Raw genomic sequence first — 26,192 nt, forward strand, 5'->3', positions numbered from 1 at the left:
ATAAGGCTGTGTCAGAAAAATCAACTTTAAAGAGATAAAGTGGAAACATTGGGCAGTGAACGAATTCTAAATTTGAAAACTGACACTTAAATATCACATGAACTGCAAATATGTAGCATGCCTAGATGTGATCAATAAAATGTTTTATAAAGTCATAAAGGCTATAATTTTTATGATATGGAAAAGCATATCACTGGCTAAAAGTGACCTGCACTTCATGTGTTTACCCAATATTTTATAGATGAAAGAGGATATAATACAGAGAGACCCATTTGTTCTAAAGGATTTAAATTTATCCTATAAAAACAGTCAAACAAGGGCCCAATTAAGGGAGTGTGTATGTGTGGGGCCGAGCCCGTGGCGCACTCAGGAGAGTGTGGCACTGGGAGCGCGGCGACGCTCCCACCGCGGGTTCGGATCCTATATAGGAATGGCCGGTGCACTCACTGGCTGAGTGCCGGTCACAAAAAAGACTAAATAAATAAATAAATAAATAAATAAATAAATAAATAAATAAAAATAAAAATAAAGGGAGTGTGTATGTGTGCATATAATAGCACAAAGAAGCACAAGGTTGTTCACTTAAGTATTACTTACAATAGCCAAAAATAAGCAACCCAAATGTTCATAATTGGTAACTAATAAATTGTTCTAGCCTATATCCCTATAATGGAATACTATACAGATCTATAAAAACCAACATGGAAAGCTATCTACAAGACTGTAAGCATAAAAGCAGGTTGCCAAACAGTATGTAGCCCATAGTACAATTTTATTCATAGATATATAATTGTATGCTTAGGAAAAATTCTGAGGCACAGTCTACAATCTGGGCCATGAGAGGGAACAATAACATCAATGGAACTCCCAAGGGCTCCTGAATTATGGGCTTTCCTAAACCAATGACCATAAACTTTGGGTGGTCTCAAGCTTACTCTGGACTTGCTGGTCAAAAGCAACAAGAGTTCCAAAGACCCATCTCAGCCTGAATGCATCTCAAAAAGTCAGTCTTAAATTCCGTATCCTAAAATAGCCCTTATAATCATAAAGATAGATTCTGATCTGTTGATTTGCTCAGCAAGAGTTCCTTACCTCCCATCTTACTGCTAAGTGGCTCAAAACTCTCAAGGAGCTCTAAAAAATGACCTTTTCAATGTTTCTAATAGAATAAGCTACTTTAAAAAATATCTCTGGAGATAATAGCTATAGATCCACTCATTGCTAGTTACATGATCTTTGTCATTTTGTGCTGAAGGAAGGAAATCTACAGTAACACACATTCCCAAATGTCAAATATGATCCCTTTCTTATGACATTGCCAGATACCTATTGTCCAATCTGGAATCAAGACATAAATTTCAATTCTGCTCCCTCTGTATTGCCTCTTCCAAAGATCTCAAATTGAGGAGAGGACACAAGTACTAGTCCCACCAAGCAAGCAAGTATCCCCTTTCTAAACTAGCCCTAGTGTTCACACTTCTTATATGCCCAAAATACACTTTTCTCTTTTTTTCCCAAATTCACCAGTGTGGTTTTATCCACATACATGAAAGTATCCTTCCTACCTTATGTTTTGGGTTGATAACCAAGAATATGCTTGTCAACTAGGGTTTCCAAATGGTCTTTCTTACTTTGGACGGAATGGGAACAAAGGGAAGGGAAAGATTAGCTTAAAAGGCAGCATTATCAGAAGATCAACAAAAGAAACAAGTGAGTAGTATTGCCCCAAAACAGGAGGATTTCCTTTGGATTTTATAGGGAGTGAAAGCAAGAAGAATTCTTAATTTTCTTCACACCAGAAATGGCTCCAATGACAACTTTCCTCTTAGATTCTCTTGCCCACACAAGAATTTTTTTTCTTTTGTCTCTTTTTCTTTTTATAGAAGTGGAGAATAGAGTCTTTTGCAGTTTGTAACTATTTTAATGACAGGCTCAAAGAGATCAACAGATCTAAGAGGGAAAATAACACTATGTAATAACATTGCTAATAATGGAAACAATATACCCCATTTTAAATGTACAGTATCTTAAGAACTTAATTCTTATTACTGCCATTTTTTTTGCAAATGTAGTGAACATGTGTGTAGGTGGACCTCAAAAAAAAAACCTCTATATATTCACACACATAAATTCTGGAAACCCTTACTGTGAAACATAATGCTATTAATCAAATGAAATTTTTACATTGACTCTCATTATAAAAAAATTCATATGTATAGACTTGTAATAAAGACTTGGCCAAAGGATGAAAATGAAAAAAGACTAAAGAATCTAGCCAACTCTGCAAATTCACATAGTTAACAGAAAAAAAAAAATTTTCTCTGTAAATATCAGTAAAATTTAAAATAAATCAATTACACTGAATTAAAAACACTGTTCCTGTCGAGCTTATTTTAAGAGAATCGGTGATGTGCTCCGTATGGCTGCCCTTCCAATTCAGTCAAAAGCATTTTCTTGGCTCCAGAAATAATAATCTCTTTAAAAACTCCTTACTAGATACCTTCTAAAGTGGGTTATCCTGGGCTATCTCATAAATATTTAGTTAATACCCCTAACAGGGGTTATATTTTAATATCAACTTAAAATCAAATGTAAGTTCTTTATGATTAAAAGCTTTTGTCATTATATAATATTTTAGGGAAGTGTGAAATTTCACTTAATGAGTTTAATTTTCCTCTCTCCCTCCTACTCTTATTACACTTTGGTGGTCTTCTGTGGAAAATAAAAGGAGGAAAGAACTCCTCCTTTATCCCTGATAATACATTAATAGTGACTATTCTTATCCCAATCATTCCTTTTATCAAAAGAGTTCTCTACAGTTACCATCTCCATTTCTGCAAATTCTAGTAAACCCCTAATGTCTTGATATCTGGTTTCTGCCACATCACACTAAAACCGTCTTTTTCAAAGTTACTAAGGAACAATCTCTTAATCTACAAATTCTATGACCTTTCCTTAGTTTCAGACTTGTTGTACTATCATATTACACTTGTAATTAAAGACACCTTCTAATCTTTTTGAAAAGCTCTTCCTCCTTGCTTTCCCAGACATTTCATTTTTCTGATTTTCTTCCTACCTGTCTGGCTAGTTTTTCTGTTTCCCTCATACATTTAATTTCTTCCCTTTGAACACGAAAAATAGAGTTGAGTTTGGGATGTCTCTTCTGCCCTCTCAACTTTCTCTTTTGAAGAATTTAGCCACTAACAACTATTACCTGTATGTGAATAACTCCCAAATCTATAATTCTATTTAATACCCTTTCTTCTACTGAGCTACACTTCTGGATTTTTAACTACCTGTTGAATCTTTTTTAATAGCCCATCATCCTTACAAGTCCAACTGTTAAAATGATATCATCAAAGCTCAGCTTAAATTTTCATCTTTCCTATTAAAACTTCTGCCAGTAACTGGTGTTACACGCTGTGGGAGATGCACACAGTCTCTGCCTCAATGATTTCATGAGTTCAAAACCTATTGATGGCATAAGACAAGAGAAACAATTTTGGCATCCTTTTTTCTCAAGGAAGCCTAAAAGTAAGAGCCAGACTTCTTTTATCTCTCATCCCCCAAACTTAATCAATTACTAAGTCTAATGATTCTGCTTCCTAATTACCTCAAAAATCTATTCACATACTTCCATTTCACCAAGCAGATCACTGCATTTCAGGTCACTCCCTACAGTAGGTCCCTGGTACACTCAGGATAAACTGCAAACACCTTAACGAGGCTTATGAGGCTTTTTAGAATATAGCTCCTGCCTACCATCTTCCCAAGAGTACATACATATGGAACTACCCTTAGTTTCCCAACCCTGGGGCATGTGAATAGGCAGTTTCTTCTGCTTGAAACAATTTTTCCTTCCCACCTCTTCTCATCTTCACATCATCTTTCAGGTATCAGAATAAATTCTACTTCCCCAGATAGCTTCCCAAACAACCATCACTCTTCCCCCTTTCTCATAACTGGTGTCCTCCTGAGTGTTCCTATATTTGGTACCCTATCCTTACGCAGTGCACAGAAATTATCACATCGTAGCATAATGTTTGTCTCTTCAAGCAGATCAAAAACTCCATGAGCACATAGACTGTGCTTATCTTTTTTGTTTTTTAACCTACAAATGTGCCCAGTGCCAAATACACAGAAGATCTCCAGTTTGTTGAATGAACAGATCAATCTCCAAAGAAAATGAGTTTAGGAACCTATTGAAACACTACTATTAGAATATACTATGTAAGAGACATTTAATACTTTAAAATTCTGTATAATTGTCTATTTCAGCCTTTTCCCATTAAGTTATTCATTAAGAACCTTTTTTTCTTAATTTTCCAATGTGATTTCACTTTCAATTCCCATTACAACACAATTTTATAACTCCTGTTTTCTTTTTTTTTCTAAAGATGACCAGTAAGGGGATCTTAACTCTTGACTTGGTGTTGTCTGCACCATGCTCACCCATTGAGCTAACCGGCCATCCCTATATGGGATCCGAACCCGTGGCCTTGGTGTTATCAGCATCACACTCTCCCAAGTGAGCCACAGGCCGGCCCATAACTCTTATTTTCTAAGAATTAAGCCTCAAAAGATTTTGTGTATAATTTTTTAATAAAGAAACAAGATAAGTATAAACTCAAATGAGCAAATCAAGTCTTCAGCTATTGCCCTGAACCTTGCTATACATCATTTACTGTGTTTTAGTAAGTACAAAGTACTTGAAAATGTTCATTAAAGAAATAGAATTAAAACATAAAATGAATCTTTCCGTGAAATATTTGAAGTACCCTCATACACCTGATTCACCAAATTGTGGATTCAGATCCAATGTTCTACTCATGTCATCTTGGAATAAGTGGCCTGGTAGGTATGCTTCCTTTGTTTTTATGAGACAGCAACACTCAGAGATCTTTAATTTTCATAACTGAAATGCTAAGAATAAGCAATTAGCTTAACAGTAACTGTTCTGACTTCATCATTAATTAACCACTTGAAATTTATTTCAGCTTGGCAATATTCAACTGACATTCTTCTATGTTCTCTTAACAATCACTGAAACTTTCTACAAAAAAAAAAAGGTATTTCAGGAAGCCTCCAGTTAATAATTAGTTAACACATTTAACATTTACATAAGGACTTCACATACACTATTTCATCTCTGGAAATCCTGTGAGGTAGATATTATAATTATCTCTTTTTTGTGGGTAATAAAGCTGAGAAATAGAACTTATATTCTATCAGCTCCAAGGTCACACAACTAGAAATGGTCAGAGTAAGGACTTAAAAATACTATACCATTTATTAGGCTCAGGAGCAAAGTTCTCTTGCATTCTTTTTTTTTCTTTAACCCAGCCATATGTAGTGCTGGGCTGATGACAATTTAAATGAAATTGGTAAATGGCACAAAAAATGTTTACATTGTGTAATGATAAAATAAAAACAAATAAATAAATATTACAAATATATATAATTCCATATTTGTTTGAGCTTAAATATTTAAGTGAGTTCATTGCTCACACTGCTTTTACCAAGTTTTGCCATTCATCTTTCAATCTTCCAATTTGCTGGAAATTTTTCAATGAGTAGTGGTATTAAAAAAAATGTCTATGAGACCAACTATTATGTAGTCCTGTCTAGAATGGCTGTCTTTTCTACATTTTCAATTTTCTACATTATAGGAATTAATCTTCCATGATACGTTATCCTCTAAAAACACTTTAATTTCATTTACAGCAATGCAGAGTACCTGACAAGATGGATGCTTATTTATTCTGTAGATCTCCAAATGCCTGAATTGTGTAGATTCTATACTTCCTTTGCTGAGGGATCAACGCAGGCTTGTTGGAATGTGAATCAGGGTTCAGAAGATGTTAAAAAGTGATGTGCTATAGCACAGTATCTTTTCTTTCTGAAATCTTGGAGTTGAGCTCTTGGGTGCACATCATCAATTCTACTTCAAAAGGAATAGGAATGACTGGCTACAGCTTCTCAGATGCCAAAAGGGAGACTGTCTCAACTGGTTCAGTAACCAAAAAACTGGTTTCAGTGGGTCTTTGGCACAGGTGGCAGGGGTTGCTGCTCCCTAACCTTTGAATACAGTCACAAATTGCCTTCAGCAACTGCAAGAAAAATATACTTAACTCTACTATCTAATGACATTTCAATCAAGAGAAATGATGGAGAAGCAGACAGAGCTCTAAGGAAGGTTGCAGGCCAAACATAGTGTTCAGGGTAACGAAACGCCATAGCAATGCCACAGAGGTCCTCCAGTGTAACTATTATCTCTATTCCTGCTTGAGGGACATCCTTCCTTCATGCATGCCAAGTAATTCACCATATACCTTGATCTATTCATTTTGCTGCCTCAATCGAATGTTCATATAGGACCTACTTCACTACACTGAAGATAAGTAAATAAGTCAGATAAGTAAAGTACAAAGTAATTTTTCAATTCTCACCCAGACCTTTTTATTATACTTTCTCAATATCTCAAAAAGTCTATGTTGTGGTAGCTATGTCTCTCTCTCTCTCTCTCTCTCTCTCTCTCTCTCTCTCTCTCTCTCTCTCTCACACACACACACACACACACATACACACACACACACACACACACACACACAGAGAGAGAGAGAGAGAGAGAGAAATACACAGAGGGAGAAGAACTTCCAAATGGTTACATTTGGCCATAGGATGGGGCAGAGGAAAAAGTACTTTAATTCTAAAGACAGTAGTACAGGTTGAGCATCCCTTATCCAAAATGCTTGGAACCAGAAGTGTTCCAGATTTTGGATTTTTTCAGATTTTACAATACTTGCATATATATAATGAGGTATCTTGGGGGTGGGGCCCAAGTCTAAACAAAATTCATGTATGTTTCATATGCACCTTACACATATAGCTTGAAAGTAACTTTACGCAATATTTTTAATAATTTTGTTTAGAAAAAAGTTTGTGTACATTGAACCATCAGAAAGCAAAGGTGTCACTATCTCAGCCCCCCATGTGGACAATCTGTGGTTGTTTGGCATCACCATCGTTACTGATTCTCTGAATTTATATGCTACAAATAAGCAATCATTTTCTTATGCTTATTCACACATAAGTAACTAACAGTAAAAAATATGACATATGATTAATACAGTGAAAAAAATCATGTGTTCAGAGTAACTAAGCAGCACAGCAGCATCACCAGAATACCTGCATCAGCTGTTAAACAACAGCAAAAACAAGCAATTGCAGGTTCTCTGTCTCCACCTACAATTTTGTTTTGATTAAAAGGTTACTATACACTGTCTTTTGTTTGTTTAGGTGAGAAGAAACATCAGAAGCAGTTGAGGGATCAGGAAGTGGGTTCTCTAGGGATGTGAAGACATTCTTCTGGATGGCTTTTTAAATATTTCTTTCAGAATCATTTGCCTCACTAACAGTGTTTGTCTTAGAAGTCTCTCTCTCTGTCTTTATTCTGACACGATTTCTTATTGTTATAAATGCACACTGCTCTAGTCCTTCAATAAGCCCATCACATATCTTCACCATGTCGTCTATATGCACTTTTTCTTCAGTGTTAACAGCATCACCTTCTGTCTTCATCATCATTGTTATCATGATCACCTTGATTCAGAACCATTCCAGCTGCTTCACCATCAGTCAATGAATAAACTGGCACCTTATCATCGATGTTATAAACTTCTTCAATATCCACTTCTTTCAGCTTACTGATGAAGTCTGAAGGTACATTTTTTGCGTAAGTAAGGAGGTCAGACATTATTTTTTCCTCACTTGACATACGGAATCCTTCAAAGTCACCTCCTTGTTCATCATCATCACTGAACACAATCGCGGGCCAGAAGCTGTGCCAGGCATGCACAACCATGTATTCAGTCACTGTGTTCCAAGCATCCTTAATGCTAAACTCCTTTGGAAAATCTTCCACACCCACACCTCTGCTTACTGCTGTTAGCATACTGTTCAAGAAAGTTTTCTTTTTAATTGAAACAGTTGATTATACATATTTAGGGGGTATAGAGTTGACTATCAGTATTTGTGCAAAATATGTGATCAAATCAATATTATTAGCATGTTCATCATTACAAATCATAATTATTCTTTGTATCCCTTACCCAATTACTCCCTAACCCCCCTCTATCTCCCCCTTTCCCAGCTCCACTAAGAAAGTGTTTTTATATTTACTCTTCATTCATCTAAGGATACCTTGATCATATGGCTAAATTAATGACATCACATTTGGGGGAAAGTACTTGGCATAAATGTTATATTTTTTATCAGAATTTCAGGTAGAGGATGAGAAAACAGTTACCAAGGAATAACAAAATCTTGCAGTCTTCATCCAATCCAGCTTCTCTAAAGTGAATACCAGCCACTGGCACAAAATATTTGTGAAACCAATCAGAAAAGATGTACCTGGTGATCCATGCCTTTTTGGTAGCATAATAATAGACTGGTAAGAAATTCACTCCTTGAAAACAGCAATAAGTTTTTGCTTATCACAGCAAGTTCACACTTATGTGGGCCTGCTACATTAGCACATCCCAGCACAGTTATTCTGTCTTTGGCATCCTTAATTCTTGTAAGGGCTGTCTCATCAGCTGTAGTCAGTGTCTTTCTGGGGCAATAATGTCAAAACAGTGATGCTTCATCAGCATTATAAACTTGTTCTGGCATCAGATTTTCATTAGCGATCAGCTTGGAAAATTTGTCAATATATTTCTATGCTGCTTCATGATCAACAGATGCTTTATCACCACAAATCTTTAAAAACCTAATGCTGTGCTTTTCTTAAATTTCTGCAACCAGCCTGTTGAATATTCACAGTTCCTTCAATTTTCAATTCATCATGACAGATCTTCACTTGTTTCATGATCAGTGTTTGTTCACTGCTATGCTGACAGATCCACTCTTTCACTACACGATCAAGATCTTCATTTTTAGCTTTATGCAGTGTTTTTCTATTTTTCATTAACTTCTGTTCACCGCTTTTAGCAGAGAACTTCAGCAGTTATTCTTCTGTTTCTTCAGGCCATATATGATGATAATTCCAACTTCATACTCTTCTGTAAGATGTTTTACACTTACACTGCTGTTCAGGTTGGCTAACAGCTTGACTGTGCTATAGACAAACACAAATGCGTCCTCTTTTTCTTATCACTGTTACTCACAGGGATATCTGCAGGCCTTTTTGATATTTTCAACATCTTTACACCACAGAGCAGAGAATAAACAAAAACACACAGTAATGCATGTCAGTCTTGGCCCCATGTGGGACCTGGTGGGGAACCCGCCATTGGCCCATTCAGCCTGCACACGTGACATTTTATTGCCCTTTGTAGGCATGCTTGTGTGGAATCTGGGAGTGGGAGAAAAAGATGTACTGTAGCTGACGTGAGCTGGGACGGTCTTTTGTCTCTTGAAGATACTAAATAAATTGTGTGTTGTGTAGCTGTGTTTTGACTGCAATGTATTACATGAGGTCAGATATGAAAGTTTCCACTGTGACATCATGTTGACTCTCAAAAATTGGCAGACTTTGGAACATTTCGGATTTCATGTTTCAGATTAGGGATGCTTAACCTATGTTCATCCATTACAGCCTCATTTTCCCCGATCCCTGACAGAGATGATGATAAGCATATGATAAAACTAGGTTTACTTTGCTAAAAACCAATTCATTTTGCCAAATGGCCAACTTGAAAAATTCACCAATTCACTCAAAACTTGTTTCTTTTTTTTTTGGTCTTTTTCGTGACCGGCACTCAGCCAGTGAGTGCACTGGCCATTCCTATATAGGATCCGAACCCATGGCAGGAGCGTCGCCGCACTCCCAGTGCAGCACTCTCCCAAGTGCGCCACGGGCTCGGCCCAAAACTTGTTTCTTTTAATCATTTATATTGTTGACAGCTATTTGTATTGAATAAAATAGTCTTAAATGGCCTTTGAAGAGTTCTTCAATGTTTAAATTGATGAATTCACAGTTTTAATTCACCTTAAATTTTGTTGCAATCCAGCAATGTGGCCTACTCATTCTGGAATTTTGCCATTATCTGGGCCAATAACTTTTGGGAATGAGAATTAGTTTAATTTAAATCAATGGGCTATTGGTGTCCTGAATGCCACAGAGTTTATAAATGATAATACAGAAGATTTGTTTCAACACATTTTCTACTAACTTAAATGCATTCTATACTTCCTTTAATTCACATTTGTTAACCAGCTCAACTGGATGAATATGTTGCTTCTGTTTAAGTAACTGAAAAGCATTCAGTAATGAAATATCAAAAATAAATCTGGAATTCAGCTGAGGTGGAGTAATAATTCTATTGCAAAATATCTGGGGTAAAATTGCTATGAAAATTTAAAACCAAATTAAAACTTAACTAAATTAATACTTCCCAACAAAAATTTCAAAGGCTTTTGCAACTATTCTGTGCAGTGTGATTTGTGAGAAACTTTACATGTAGTTAATACAAACACATTTCAGGTAGTCAGTCATTAGGCAAATTGATAAATCAGAGTATTTGGTAATTTAAACAAATGGCTATTCAGTGAATTTATGTTTCAGCAAACATATTTAGGAGAACTATCTATTCCATGAACTGTCACTAAGTAAATTCACTTTTGGTGGGAGGGGGTAATTGGTTTTCAGATAATTGGCCTATTTCCCAATATCATAGCACTTTAAATTTAAAAAGTATTCAGAATATCATCTAGTTAAGGCTCCCATTTCACAGGGAATCTGAGACCAATAAACCAAATGGATCCATTTGCATCAGAGTTGGCATCAGAACTCAGGAGTTCCAATTCCCAATCAAAAGTGCTTTCTAACAAACTAGGGTTTATAAGAGGATAAAGAAGGAAGGCACTCAAAAAGAAGTATGAAGTCCTGCCAGATGCTCAAACTGCTTATGACACAATGAAAGAAATGCTCATATAACATAGAGAATGCAATCCTAAAATAAGAGGGTCTCTTAGACGTTTCCAACTTTCTCACATAAATGAATAAGGCACTGTTTCAGAGTATTTAACAAGATTTCAAGTGAGGCAAATTTGTGTATAGAGATATCAACTAAAATGGTTCGCTAGATTTTATATTGTAGAGGGAGGGATTCTGGACCATCTTGAAAAGTTGTTTTTCTCTCGGATATATGGAGTATCCTCGTGCTCCAAGCCCAGTACTTTATTATTATATGGAGTATCTGAGTGTTTCAGGTTCAGAATTTTATTATTATATCATTTCAGGATGCAACCCATAATACACAAACTGACTGTGTTTACACTGAAATAAAGAAAACAAAAAGACCAATTTCCAGTTTGCCTGGAAGGGAGAAAAAGCAAAATTCAACACAACAGTAATTGAACCAAAATAAACAAGGAACTAATTCAGAATTTTCACTTACAGCAGCAAATAAGTGTAATTTGGGGGTGTGAGACGGAAACCTTTTAAATGTAATGGTTTGTGTAACAGCTTTTATAAAGTGCACTTTTCACCATCAAACAGCATGAAATGCTCATAAGGGTAATCAGTTTTAGATGGCAGGTTTACAAGCTTTCTACAACTTGTACTATTTATCCATGTTAAAATGTTTTGCAATTACCTCTTTACATATTATGTTCACGCTTTCTTTTTTAAAGATTTAAAAATGTTTTGTACAAATGTAAACTCCAAAACCAACCATATTGCTTGATTTCTTTAAACATGATGCATACTGTTGGTTTTTATTAGTTTACAAATTGTCCTCACCTAATTTACATAGTAGTATTTCTGCAATACTGAAGTATATTTAAGGAAAGTAGAAGCAAATACCTCCAAATAACTGACTCAAAAATTATATTTTCCATGTAGCTTTTCTTATGAAGGCAATATAAGTGATTTTCTTGTTGTGCCATGACAGTTAGCTAATATTTATTTACTTATTATATTCAAAACACATACAAATATGGGAGGATTACTTCTCGTGGTTCCATGGAGTCACTTTTGTCACAAACCAGATTTACAAGGATCGTGTTTTCTAAACACAACTAGAAGATTATTTACGTATGAAAACTTCATTCCCTTCCTTACAGGGATTTACTCAACATTGAATGATATATTCTTTTTCAATTAAGACAGCAATAGAATTTTTTTTTAATGAAGGCTAATGAATCAATCCTTCTTCCTGTCCCTCCCTTTCCCTTTTGTCCCTCTCTCTCCATAGTCCCTTTCTCCACACCTCCCCCCACATCCCAATATATGAACCTAGTCAGGTCCCCCTAAATGCTCTACGTATATAAGCTGAGTCAGCAATGTAGCTTAATTATTCATTTCCTTCTTTGAAATTATTTTCACACATTTTTTTTTTTTTTTTTTTTTTGTCTTTTTGTGACCGGTAAGGGGATCGCAACCCTTGGCTTGGTGTCGCCCGCACCGCGCTCAGCCAGTGAGCGCATCGGCCATTCCTATGTAGGATCCGAACCCGCGACGGGAGCGCCACTGCGCTCCCAAGCGCTGCACTCTCCCGAGTGCGTCACGGGGCGGCCCTTTTTGCACATCTTGACAACTGATTTTGACCCTATCTATAGGATCTTACAGAAGCACTATTTTAATCATTATGGACATCAAAAACAACAGCTAAACTATTTTTCAATATTTATATAAAAGCCACACGGCCAAAATGTTTGGTGTTTCAAAACAAGGCTTACTGTGAAGTCAGATCAACAGTGCTGAATATTCCCGGCTTGCACTTTCCAGACTACAGTAGAACCAGTTTATAATAAGACCACTAAAGGTCAACACTAGTCATGTTGTATTACTTTACTTCAGGTGGCTATATTCAGGGAAATGTAGGTTCACAGACTGTAAGGTTGGACAGGTCCTTCAAGGTACTGACCTTGAGTCATGGTTTGTGTCATGATCTCTTTGAATCTCCATGATAAAGCTCTACCATACCATTTAACTAAGAATATTATGAATTACAGAATTTAGCTTTTAATGTGACTCCAAGGTAACTCTATTTTTTGTTTTTAAGTGTGTAAATAGTAACTAGCAATAAAAAAGTAAAAGAAGAAAAGGCTCCAAACAACTTAATAAGGAAATATTTATTAATTCATTGGCAGCTTTTTCTTCTTGAGAGGGCTCTAAACAAAGCTATCATTCTCCTAAGGTAAATATATTGAGTAAAGGTCATAAAAGAAAGGTGAAAAATTCAACAGCTGTTACTCCAAACTCACATAAGCCAGTGAAAACTGTGAGTCCCTGAGATGCAATGTGATTGCATGAAAAGCTATCACCTTGCTAAAAAACACAGGAGGCAATCCATTTTGTAAGCATGTCAACCCCATTACAAAATTATTTTTAGAAGGAGAGGGAAATTATGATTATCTTTGAATATCCAGAAAAAACTGCAAATTCATTTTTCTCCCAAATTGAATATTAATAGAGCTACCACCAATCTATGTTGGGAATCTATGTTTGTTGTTTAACGTAAATTGAATAAAAATCAATAAATACAGACAACAGAGTAATTTTTAAAGAATAAGATCTTTATGTATTTTATATGGATGAATCTAAAGATTGCACTTCTTAAATTGGTTCTTAAATCATAGGCTTTATATACATAAAAACGTTCTCAGTTTAACAAGAAAAACCCCAAACCCCAAAAAACCTCTTTCTTGAGGAAGTACATAGAAATTTCTACAAAATTTATCATTTTACAGGAACATCTAAATTTTTTTTCACTTACAAGCTTTTCTCCTAAAGATGCTAGTCCCATCTTTTAATCCAAATTGCCCAAATAGAAACATCTATATCTTCCCAAGAGAATGTTATTAAAATATTTGTTAAAGCATAATATAATGCACACCAACTAGAATTTTTTAAGTGCACTCAATTTAGCTAATAAATTATTTCATAAAATATTGAGTAATACAAAAATCATTAACAATTCATAATTTAAGTGACTTATGTTTCTTCCCAAGAATATATAATAAAAATTATCTTTTATATGGGAGTTTAATATTTTAGAAATATCATTTTATAGTTTATAATTTGAGTTACTGAGAAATAAACACTTTTATTTTTAAATGGCCCACCTTCAGTATTTAGATTTTGCTTTTTTTCATGTTTTGGTTTAACTTAAGAAGAAACAAAAAAACAAACAAACAAACAAAAAAAACCTCAAAAGAGAAAAATATCATATCTGAAACAATTGCAGATCCCCTGGACACAATTTCTTTGAAGAATTCATCCCTCTTCCCTTTTTTTCTTGCTTTGATGACAAGGAACAAATACTTCCTGAATGTGAAATTTAATCTTAACAGTTCATTGCTTGAACACCTTCAAAGAGTGAAGACAGAGCAAATATAATCTAACTTCTATAGAGTCGCATGTCTCTTGGCAACTATGAGTAAGGCTGCAAGTGAAAAACCTTTTCTGCTTTTCTGTATGATACCTCAGTGTGGGAGGATGAATACTAAGTAATAAATCAGGAAAAGAAAAAAAATGATACGCTCCAGCTAGACACATGAAGAAGGGTAAGGCAAGACTGGTGTTTGTTACCTAACAGATTCTCCCCAATAAGTCAGTGTTGTCTTCTTCCATCACTCCTCAGTTACATTCAATAAAAAAAAAAAAGCCACCATTTACTGAACACCTACTACATACCTGCCACTTAATACTTCAATTCTCACAACAAGCTTGTAAAATGTGTGGACTTCTTTAGTTTTTATTATACACACCAGTTTGAAAGACACAAAGGCATATTTGCTGTGCAAACAAAGGGCACATTGCATTAGACACCACTAGCATTTTTAATAGACACAATAACAGCTCCCAATCTATTCAAGAGTAAAACCAGCCATACCTACATCCACTATAAATACAATAAATATTCACTCACTGCATGTGGGTCACTGCTGTTAGGCTATGGAAAAGATCCCATGATGAGTAAAACATGAACTTTCTTGGTTGCCCAATCTTTCTTTTCCCCAGAATGAAGATTATTTCCCTAATATACATCCTTGACCTTCTGTGTTCTTGCACACACTGTCCCTGAAATAATATTTTGCAGCTTCAACTTTCATTTGTATATCATGATGACTTTTAAATCCATTATACCAGATCCTTCTCATTTAACTAAATTCTACTCCTATAATACGAACTGCCTCTTTGCAAATGCAACACGAGATCCAAGCTGATATTCTTTTCCATACCACATAGGCACTCACCCCTCCACCTCTCTCTTTCTACAGTTCCTAGAAGATAGAGTAATGTTCCAAAATGTCCCAGCTACTAGCCTTCTTGGAGCTTTACTCTGCCTAGATCTCTCCAAATTTTGAACATATTTCGTTTAATTATCATACTCACTCATTCTATCGTAACCTCATCTATGTTAACGACTTCTTCCCTAACATGTGGACAAAATGTTTCAAGGTATAAAGAACTGATTAAAGTTTAAAGAGATAATTTACTGTGAAAGTAAAATAAGAGCACTTACTTAGGAATTAGCCAGTAACTTCCATAATCCTTTCACAGCAAGCATTTTTATACCTACAATCATCCAAGCAATTTAACTAGGTGCTTTATAATTACAATCCCATTTAATTTTGACAACCAAGATAGAAATCAATTGCTATATGAGCACATGAGATGACAGCCCTATGATGTGATTATTATCCACATTTTATGCATGAACATTGGAGTGGTTAAATAACGTGCCCAAGGTCACATGTCTAGCAAGTGATAGTGCTAGACTTCAAATTCAGGTCTAGCTGATTTCAGTAACAGTATTTGATACATTATGCTACACTGGGCCTGTTTTTGCCATTTACTAAAGTCATTTTAATCTAAGCCTCAGTTTTCTCATCCAGAAAAAGGAAGGGTATTATCAATGTTTCCTATGAGAGGAACAACAAGCCAGTATAGGGGCATCTGAGATGAGACTTTTTCAAAGTTCCCATGCATACACCCAACACGATTCCAGTATGGTCCTCTATCCCATTGCTTCAACTGCTGTTGAGAATCACTGGCTTTTCTTAAATTATATATGAAGTGGTATAATATTTAAAGGCACACTGTGATAAGTTAAAGAAGCATATTTTAAACCATTTAATAGCCACTGAAAGAATAAAACAGAGGTAGAGCAATAAGCCAATAAAGAATATAAGATAGAATCATAAAAATTACTCAATTGTGTAGATGTACCACATTTTCCGTATCCACTCATCTGATGATGGGCATTTGGGCTGGTTCCAACTCTTGGCTATTGTAAAGAGTGCTGCGATGAACATTGGGGAACAGGTATACCTTCGACTTGATGATTTCCATTCCTCTGGGTATATTCCCAACAGTGGGATGGCTGGGTCGTATGGTAGATCTACACAATGGAATACTACTCAGCTATAAAAACGAATGAAATACTGCCATTTGCAACAACATGGATGGACCTTGAGAGAATTATATTAAGTGAAACAAGTCAGGCACAGAAAGAGAAATACCACATGTTCTCACTTATTGGAGGGAGCTAAACATTAATATATAAATTCACACACACACATACACACACACACACACAAATCGGGGGGGGGAGGGAAGAAGATATAACAACCACAATTACTTGAAGTTGATACAACAAGCAAACAGAAAGGACATTGTTGGGGGGGAGGGGGGGGAGGGAGAAGGGAGGGAGGTTTTGGTGATGGGGAGCATTAATCAGCTACAATGTATATCGACAAAATAAAATTAAAAAAAAAAATTCATGCAAAATGTAAAAAAAATAAAATAAAATAAAATAAAAATTACTCAATCCAAAAGACGGCAAGAAAAGAGGAAAAGGAACCAAAGAATAGATAGAACAAACAAAATAAATAGCAACACAGTAAACTCAACTATACCAATAATCACATAAAATATAAACACCAAAGAAAAGGCAGAGATTATTGAATTGTATAAAAAACAAAGATCAAACTAAATGTCGTTTATAAGAATCCACTTTAAATATAATAACACAGACAGGTTAAAAGTAAAATGATGACAAATATATACCAGGCTATATTAATATCAGACAAAGTAGATTTCAAACATTACCAATAACAAAAGTGATTTAATTGTGATAAAGGAGTCAATCCATCAACAGAACATAACAACCTTAAATGTTCATTCACCTATCATCAGAACTCCAAACTACTTGAAGCAAAACCTGATTAACCTGAAAAATAGTAAAATGCACTTGTCATAGATGGAGATTTTAACATTACATTTTGAATAGTTGATATAACAAATACACAGAAAGTCAGTAAAGATATAAAAAACTTGAACAATACTATCAATCACTTGGACCTATCTGACATTTATAGAACATTCCACCCAACAATAGCAGAATTTACACCCTTCTCAACTACACACAGAACATTTATCAAGACAGACCATATTCTGACCATAAAACAAGTCTTAATAAATTTCAAAGGATTCAAATCTTATAAAGCAAGTTGTCTGATCATAACAGAATTAAATTAGAAATCAATAACAAAAAATATTAGGAAAATCAGATATTTGGAAACCAACCCATGGGTGAAAGAAGAAATAAAAAAGGAAATTAGAAAGTATTTTAAAGTGAATGAAAATGAAAACACAATATATTACAATTTGTGAGATGTGGAACCCCCCTCAATAAATATGGGTAAAGAAAAAAAAAGAATTAAATGATTCAACCAATCATCAGATTTTCAAGTGAGCAGAATCAGGAATTAAGAAAAGATGATCATAAATTCATGAAATATTAGAACTGGAAGAATTCTATTAATCTTTCTAATATTTGTAAACTAACAAAATTTACAGAGGACAAAGTTCCAGGAAGAACATATGATTTGCTTAATAGGGTTTATACTAGCAAATATTTTTAAATGAGCAATCTCTGCCAGTACATATATTATATAAATACCTGAGCTCTTTAAGTGCCTATTTTCACCTAATAAAAGCAGATATAGGCTTTAAAAAACAGATGTACACATTTGTTGGCCTATATTTGATTAATTTGAGCTTTTTGTGCTTTATATGTAAGTTTTCTATATTTACACATATAGTATAACGGTTAAGAGTGCTGAATTCTCTATCCACATTGCCTGAAATCATACCCTGTCTTTAGCAAAAACTAGTAGCCACATTGGGCAAGTTATTTAACTAACAATGCCTTAGTTTTCTCAACTGCAAAATAGGAATAAACTATAAAATGAGAATAAACAGTTTCTGCCTCCTAAAGTGATAAGGATTAAACAAGTTGCTGCCTTTTGTGGGCTTACAACAGTACCTGGTGTATATATAGTAAGAGCTCAATAAGTGATAACTATTATTCCATAGCACTGATTTATAATTACTTGAAGCTTATTTGTCAAGACATTGACTTGAATTTTTTTAATTAAGTAACATCAATTAAAATAGTATATCTTTAAAGAAAAATGGGCTGCTTGCAATTCGTACATGTTAAAAAAAACTTCAAAGTTATTTAAGTTATTTGAAAGTCAATATCAAAACAAAGCAGGAGCAATTTCTTTTCAAACTAAGAGACAATAATCCAATGAAAAGTTATGTATTACATGGAGTGTTTTAGGATCAACCAACAAATTTAATAATATCACATGGGATGATACAAAAGTTACATGTTATTGTTGTCCTGCTGCCTTCAAATACTCCTTATTATGTGCTCCATTCAACCAGAATTTATGGATTTAAATATTATTTTAAAAGGCAGAACATTTATTTCTAACTTTGTTTTTAAATGGCTAAAAAGCAGCATTCAGCAGTAAAGCACTAGAACGATTTCCACTTGGTATAAGAAAACAACAAAATAAATGTCGAACACATTTCACATTTTTTATTTTATGTAACTTCAATGCTTTCAACACTGCATACATTACTAAAAGTACAAAAATAGATGCGGTACTATCAAATTGTAAAGAATACCAAATTGATATAATTATACTTTATAATTTCTTCCAAGTATCAAAAGGACAAGTTCTTAGTTTTTTGTTTAATTAAAATAATCTCACAGGTCTCCTATAAAAATAAGGTAAAACAAGTATATTTTTATTAAGTATCTCAAAAATTTCATATTTTAAGAAAAGCTACTATTTGTAAAAGCATTTTTACATACATTATTTTATTTGGTCCTCATAACAGACCTATGAAGTAGTACTACAGATATTCATACTCTGTCTTTTTGATACTGAGGCCAAAGCCTTCTTAACACCTGAATCAATATGGTAATAAAATATCAAATAAGTCTGACTTACTCTATTCTACTGTTTTCAGAACTAAGTAGGTAATTAGATTTACTATACCTCCTCATACCACACTCAAAATTATGACAAAGTTTACCATCACACACATGAAGGCAATGAGGGAGACTAGCTAGACAAGGCCAAAAGTATGTGAGGGTCCATAGCACCACTTATTCCTCTGAGCTGCCTCCCAGCTTCCATCAGTAGATTAAAGCTCTCAGTATGTGTGCTGCTTTCTTCTAACTTTTTGCAATGAACTCTACCAAACAACAGCTTTCACCACTTAGTAAAAGGATCAAGGCCAAGAAAACATTCATACATGAGTTGAGTACTAATGGGACATTCCATGGTTCACTGAACACTAATGCCTACCGAGTGGAAAGCAGAAACGTGAAAACAGAAGCCTAGAGCAAAATAAGAAAGCTAAGGTAGCTTTGAAGACCAAATGCAAACATCAATACCATCATCACCAAATATTTAGCTAGAGCTTTACCATTTACAAAGCATTTTTACATACATTATTTTATTTGGTCCTCATAACAGACCTATGAAGTAGTACTACAGATATTTTTATTAGTAACTCTGTTTGCAGGTGAAGAAACTGAAGAAGGGTAAGAGACTTGTCTGGGGTCACTTCAACAAATAAGCGAGCAGAAACTTGACTTCTGTCTTCCCTAAAACTACCTACAGATTTCAGAGTACTTCAGCTATATCATTGTATTACATACAGATAAAGGAAGAAGAGTAAATTGAAAGAGGCAGGTCCACACCAGACAAAGTCAGCAATTATTTCTATAAACCACTGTGTTCTTCCATAAGTGCCTTTATTCATCAGTCTCATTCCTTCCTTTACTTTCTTACCTCCCTTCATTCTTGGTTCTTTTCTTCAGATGACCCAAGATGTCAGAAACCACTTTTTGCACTTAAATCCCTTAGATCCTGATATGCACGACCAAAGATATTTTTGAATCAATCCTGAAACCAGCAAAAATGGATCTTTCTCATCTAGGAAGTTCTGTGGTTACACTGGAAACTATCCTAAAGAATAAGGAAATTTGTGGAAATCTCAGAGATAAGTATTTCTACTATATGCCATACAAAGCAATCAGGCAATAAATAATCAATATGGTATCTCTTGACTCTAGACTGACTATCCCCTGCAAGCTGACCACACTTTGACTGAGCCACACAAACACTGAAAATAATGAACTAAGACACAATAAACAGCAAAATAAGATATTAATGAACCTCTGAAGAACTACCAAGATCATTATGCTAAGCGTTTACAACAAGTTCTGAATGCAAAGTTTACAAAGCCTTGAGGAGTAGGTCAAATCCAAGCGGAGGCAGCTAACAAAAACAATTGAGAAGAAAATCCCTACTGATTAGATGCAACTGTTAGGCAGCATTACTTTCTAAAGAGCTGAATATTCTTCTTACATCTAAAATTTAAAATAAAACAACTTTTAGAAAAAAAAGAAACATTTAAATCACCAGATACCCATTTTCTAGTCTATTTTACAAAAATACCTGACAGAAGGGATGTGCATTTTTTAAGCAGATACTTTATCTAGTGCTTATTATTGTACAGAATAGCAGCAGAGTACAACTCTCAGCATTCCAAGTTATTCACCTGCATGAATTCATTTGATCATCCCATTAGCTCAATGACATATAGTACTAATATCTCCATTTTACAGATGAAAAAATCAAGGCACAGGGCTTTCTCATTGTAGTTGTAGTTGTTTATTTTATGACATAGATCAAATATGGAAAGTAACTCTGCTACAGTAATGCTGGCTTCCTTTCACATTTCCTCTAATACTACATTTTCTCTTTCTCTCCCTCTCTGCCCTTCTATCCCTAGCACAATGCACCTAAGAGAGCCTATCTATAGTTAACTCCAACATGCAACTTTAGTCCATCAACAACAGGATGTATAGTCCTGTTGATAGGAACTATTCACTCTAAAGTCAAAGACTGCGCTTTTTTATATTTTCCTGGGGAACATCACAGTGTTATAAGTGACTTTTCTAGAAAGAAAAAAGATGAAGAGTCATTTGGATAAGGAGACCTGATTTGTTCTTTAGAAGGGAAAAGGTTCCTAAGGGAGGGCAGGAGCAGTTCTAGAAAGGATCAGTAATACAGGAGGTTGTAGAACAAAATTCTATCCATGGGATTTACCCTAGGTAAAAAATCTTGAGCTAAACCATCCTAACACATGTACCAATGAACAATGAACATTATCCCTCTCACCTGAGAGGAAGGCTGGTCTTATCTGAGCCCAGCAGGGCTGATTTTAGACTCAGTATTGGCTCTTCCCTACACTTCCAAACTGATCCTGAAACAAATATGGACTTTGTGTTGCTGCTGATGGTGGTGGAAGTTCACATGTGCATCATGTGTGCGTGAATGTGTGTGTGTGTCTGTGTGTGTATTTGAAAAGATGACATAAAGTCAGGGGCAGAAATGCTGTGGTCATTCCACCTTGGCATTGAGTGGATCTGCCCAACCTTACAGGATTCTGAGTTTTCAATAGAAATTTGAATTCTCAGACAGAAAAGGGGAAATACTTTTGCCTCTTCTTTATCCTTTGATAGTACTGGAATTAAAAGATCTTCTAAGTGGTTTACAGACCAAACTCAACAACTTGAATCCCTCATGATGCTAGTTAAGAAGACTCCATAATAACTCAGAATTCTCATTTTACAGTTCTGCCCAATTTAGCTACTTGGTCAGAATGTAAATAATGCTTACAGTGGAGAAAAAATATGGTATTCAAGAAATAAAGAGACACTGGCTGAGCACCTGCTATATGTAAGGTAATTGCTATACATAAGATAAATTGGGTGTCGGGAAGTTTTATAAAAATGAATGGCTTCAAAAGGAGAAATGTATTTTGGAAATGATATTTCTGTATGATTTCAGTATGAAGCCTGACTGGACTGGCACAATGAAGCTATCCTTAAAAAAACAAACATACAAAAAAAGCTCTACAAAAATAGCACTTCTGTCAGGAAAGTAAAGATCTGCGAGAAAACTGACAACTCAGAGAGGATAAAAGATGAAAATAGAAGTTGTTTCCTTATTGTAGAACTTCACTACAGTCTAATCAGACTCTGGATAACTACAGAATGCTTTCCTAACATCAGTTTAACATGGTCCAAACATATACTAAGAATTCTATTCAGCTTTAAAACAATAAGTGGATATGGAGGAACTGGAGCTCTCATACACTGATAGTGGGAAAGTAAAATGGTACAACCTCTTCACAAAGCACTTTGGACATTGACTCTAAAGTTAAACATATAGTAATCACATGACCCAGTAATCCACTCCTAGGTATTTATCAAAGAAAAATAAAAGCACATGTCTGAACAAAGATTTACAAACAAATGCTCATAGCAGATTTGTTCATAATAGCTAAAACTGAAAACAACCAAATGTGCACGAACAGGTGAATGGGCAAATTGTGGTATACTCATAAAATGGAACACTAATCAACAATAAAAAGAACCAGAGCACCCAGATATATAAAGCAAATATTATCAGATCTAAAGGGAGAGATAGGTAGTAACACAATAATACTTGGGGACTTTAACACCCCAGTCTCAGCATTGGACAGATCATCAAGACAGAAAATTAAAAAAAAAAAAAAAAGAAAAGAAAAACACTGAATTTAAATGGCACCATAGACCAGATGGACCTAACAGACATATACAGAGCATTTCATCCAACAGCCACAGAATACACATTCTATTCATAACCACATGAAATGTTCTACAGGATTGACTATATGTTAGGCCACAAAATAAGTCTAACAAGTTCAAAAAAATTGACATATCATGTATTTTTTCTGACCGTAATTCAATAAAATAAGAAATCAATAAGAAGAACTTACAAAACTTCACAAATATATGGAAATTAAACAACATGCTCTTGAACAACCAGTGGGCCAAAGAAGAGATTAAGAAGGAAATCAAAAAAATTCTGGACACTAATGAAGACAGAAACACAATATTCTAAAACCTATGGGATACAGTCAAGGCAGTATTAAGAGAAAAGTTTATAGCAATAAACATACATCAAAAAAAATGATAAATTTCAAATAAAAGCCTAAAAACGCATCTCAAGAAACTAGAAAAGCAACAACAAAGTAAACCCAAAATAAGATGAAAAGAAATAATAAAAATCAGAGCAGAAATAAATGAAATTGAGACTAAAAATACCGTACAAAGATTAATTAAACAAAAAGTTGGTTCTTTGAAAATATAAACAAAATTGACAAACCAATAGCCAGAAAACCAAGGGAAAAAAAGACACCCCCCCCAAAATCAGAAAGGTAAATGGAGATGTTACAACAGATAGCACCAAAATACAAAGGATCATCAAAGACTACTATGAACAACTAATAAGTTTAATAAGAAAACCTTCTCCCAACAAAGAAAAGACCAGGACCAGATGGCTGTACTGCTGAATTCTTCCAAACATTTAGAGAAGAACTAATACCAATACTTCTAAAACTATTTCAAAAAATTGAAGAGAATGAAATTCTTCCAAACTCATCCAGCTAGGCCAGCATTACCCTGATAACAAAACCAGGCAAGGACAGAAAAACAACAAAAAGAAAATTACAGGCCAATATACCTAATGAATATAGATACAAAAGCCTTCAATTAAGTACCAGAAAACTGAAACCAACAACAAATCAAAAAGATTTTACACCATGACCAAGTGGGACTTATCCCAAGGATGCAAGGATGATTCAACATATGCAAATCAATTAAGGTAATGCATCACATCAACAGAATGAAGAAAAACATATGATCATCTCAACAGACACAGAAAAAGCATTTGATAAAATTCAACATAATTTCATGATAAAAACTCTCAACAAATTAGGTATAGAAGGAAAGTTTCTTAATACAATAAGGGCTATACATGACCAACTCACAGCTAATATCATACTGAACAGGGAAAGCTGGAAGTTTTCCTCCTAAGTATTGGAACAAGAAAACATTGCCCACTCCTACCACTTCTATTCAACGTAGTACTAGAAGTCCTAGCCAGAGCAATTAGGCAAGAGAAAGAAATAAAGGGTATCCAAATTGGAAAGGAGGAAGTCAAGTTGTCCTTGTTTGCAGATGATGTGATTTTTATATAAAAAGAAATCTAAAGACTCTACCAAAAACTCATAGACCTGAAAAACAAAATTGCATTCTACAAAGTCAACATACAAAAATTAGTAACATTTATATGCTCCAGCATATGACTTGCAGAAAAAGAAATCTATTCCATTTATAGTAGCAACAAAACAAAAATTAAATACCTAGGAATAAATTTAACTGAGATGAAATATCTCTACAGTAAAAACTATAAGACACTGATTAAAGAAATTAAAAAGACACAAAGAAATGGAAAGACATCCCATGCTCATGGATTGGAAGAATTAATATTGTCAAAATGACCACACTATGCAAGGTGATTCGATGCAATCCCAATCAAACTACCAATGACATACTTCACAGAAATAGAATAAACAATTCAAAAACTTACATGGAACAACAAGAGACCCCCAAATAGTCAAAGCAATATTGAGCAAAAAGAACAAAAGCAGGGGTTATCATACTCCCTGACTTCAAAATATACTACAAAGGTATAGTAATCAAAACAGCATAGTACTAGCACAAAAATACACGCAGACCAATGGAACAGAATACAGAATTCAGAAAGAAATCCATGTACCTACAGCCAACTGATTTTTTACAAAGGAGCCAAGAACATACATCAGGGAAAGGACAGTCTCTTCAATAAATGGTGCTGGAAAAATTGGAGATCCATATGCAGAAGAACAAAACAACTCCTATCTCTCACCATACACCAAATCAACTCAAAATGTATTAAAGATTTAAATGTAAGACCCAAAACTATAAAACTTCTAGAAGAAAACATAGAGGAAATACTTCAGGACATAGGTCTGGGCAAAGATTTTATGAATAGTACTTCAGAAGCACAGGGAACAAAAGCAAAATTAACAAATGGGATTATATCAAACTAAAAAGTTTCTGCACAGCAAAAGATGCAATCAACAGAGCGAAAAGACAACCTACAGAATGGGAGAAAATATTTATAAATTATGCGTCCAACAAGGGATTAATATCCAGAATATATAAAGAACTCAAACAGCTCAACAGTATAATCTGATTAAAAAATGAATCAACATTTTTTGAAAGAAGACATACAAATGGCCAACAGGTACATGAAAAAATGCTCAACATCACTAATCATCAGAAAAATACAAACCAAACCCACAATGAGATATCATCTCACCCCAGTTAGAATGGCTATTATTAAAAATAAAAAATAACAAATGTTGGCAGGATGTGGAGAAAAGGAAACCCTTATATATTGTTGGTGGGAATATAAATTAGTACAGTCATTATGAAAAACAATATGGAGATTTCTCAAACAACTATAAATAGAACTACCATATGTTCCAGCAATCCCACTATTGGGTATATATATCCAAAGGAATGGAAATCAACAAGTAGAAGGGATACCGGCACTCCCATGTTTATTGCAGCTTTATTCTTAATAGCCAAGAGTTGGAACCAACCTACATGTCCTTCAATGGACGACTGGATAAAGAAAATGTCGTATATATATATGCAATGGAATACTACTCAGCCATAAAAAAGAATAAAATTCTGCCATTTGCAGCACATGGATGAGCCTGGAGAAAATTATGTTAAATGAAATAGGCCAAGCACAGAGAGAGAAATACCAAATGTTCTCACATATGTGGAAGCTAAAAAAGTTGATCTCATAGAAGTAGAGAGTAGAATTGTGGTTACTAGGGCCTGGTGGGGGGCAGGGGGAGGGGAAGATGGGGAGAAGATGGTCAGTGGATACCAAATAGTACAGAGATAGAAGAATGG

At 34.7% G+C, this 26,192-nt stretch overlaps 1 protein-coding gene across 5 annotated transcripts in view; it reads right to left on the bottom strand.

The window, feature by feature from the left end:
• RFX3 (regulatory factor X3) overlaps nt 1–26,192 on the bottom strand; it is a 281,067-nt gene that overhangs the window by 166,934 nt on the left and 87,941 nt on the right. The window lies entirely within an intron of this gene.

Source organism: Cynocephalus volans, chromosome 16 (genome assembly GCF_027409185.1).
Source record: "Cynocephalus volans isolate mCynVol1 chromosome 16, mCynVol1.pri, whole genome shotgun sequence".
NCBI classification, from domain to species: domain Eukaryota; kingdom Metazoa; phylum Chordata; class Mammalia; order Dermoptera; family Cynocephalidae; genus Cynocephalus; species Cynocephalus volans.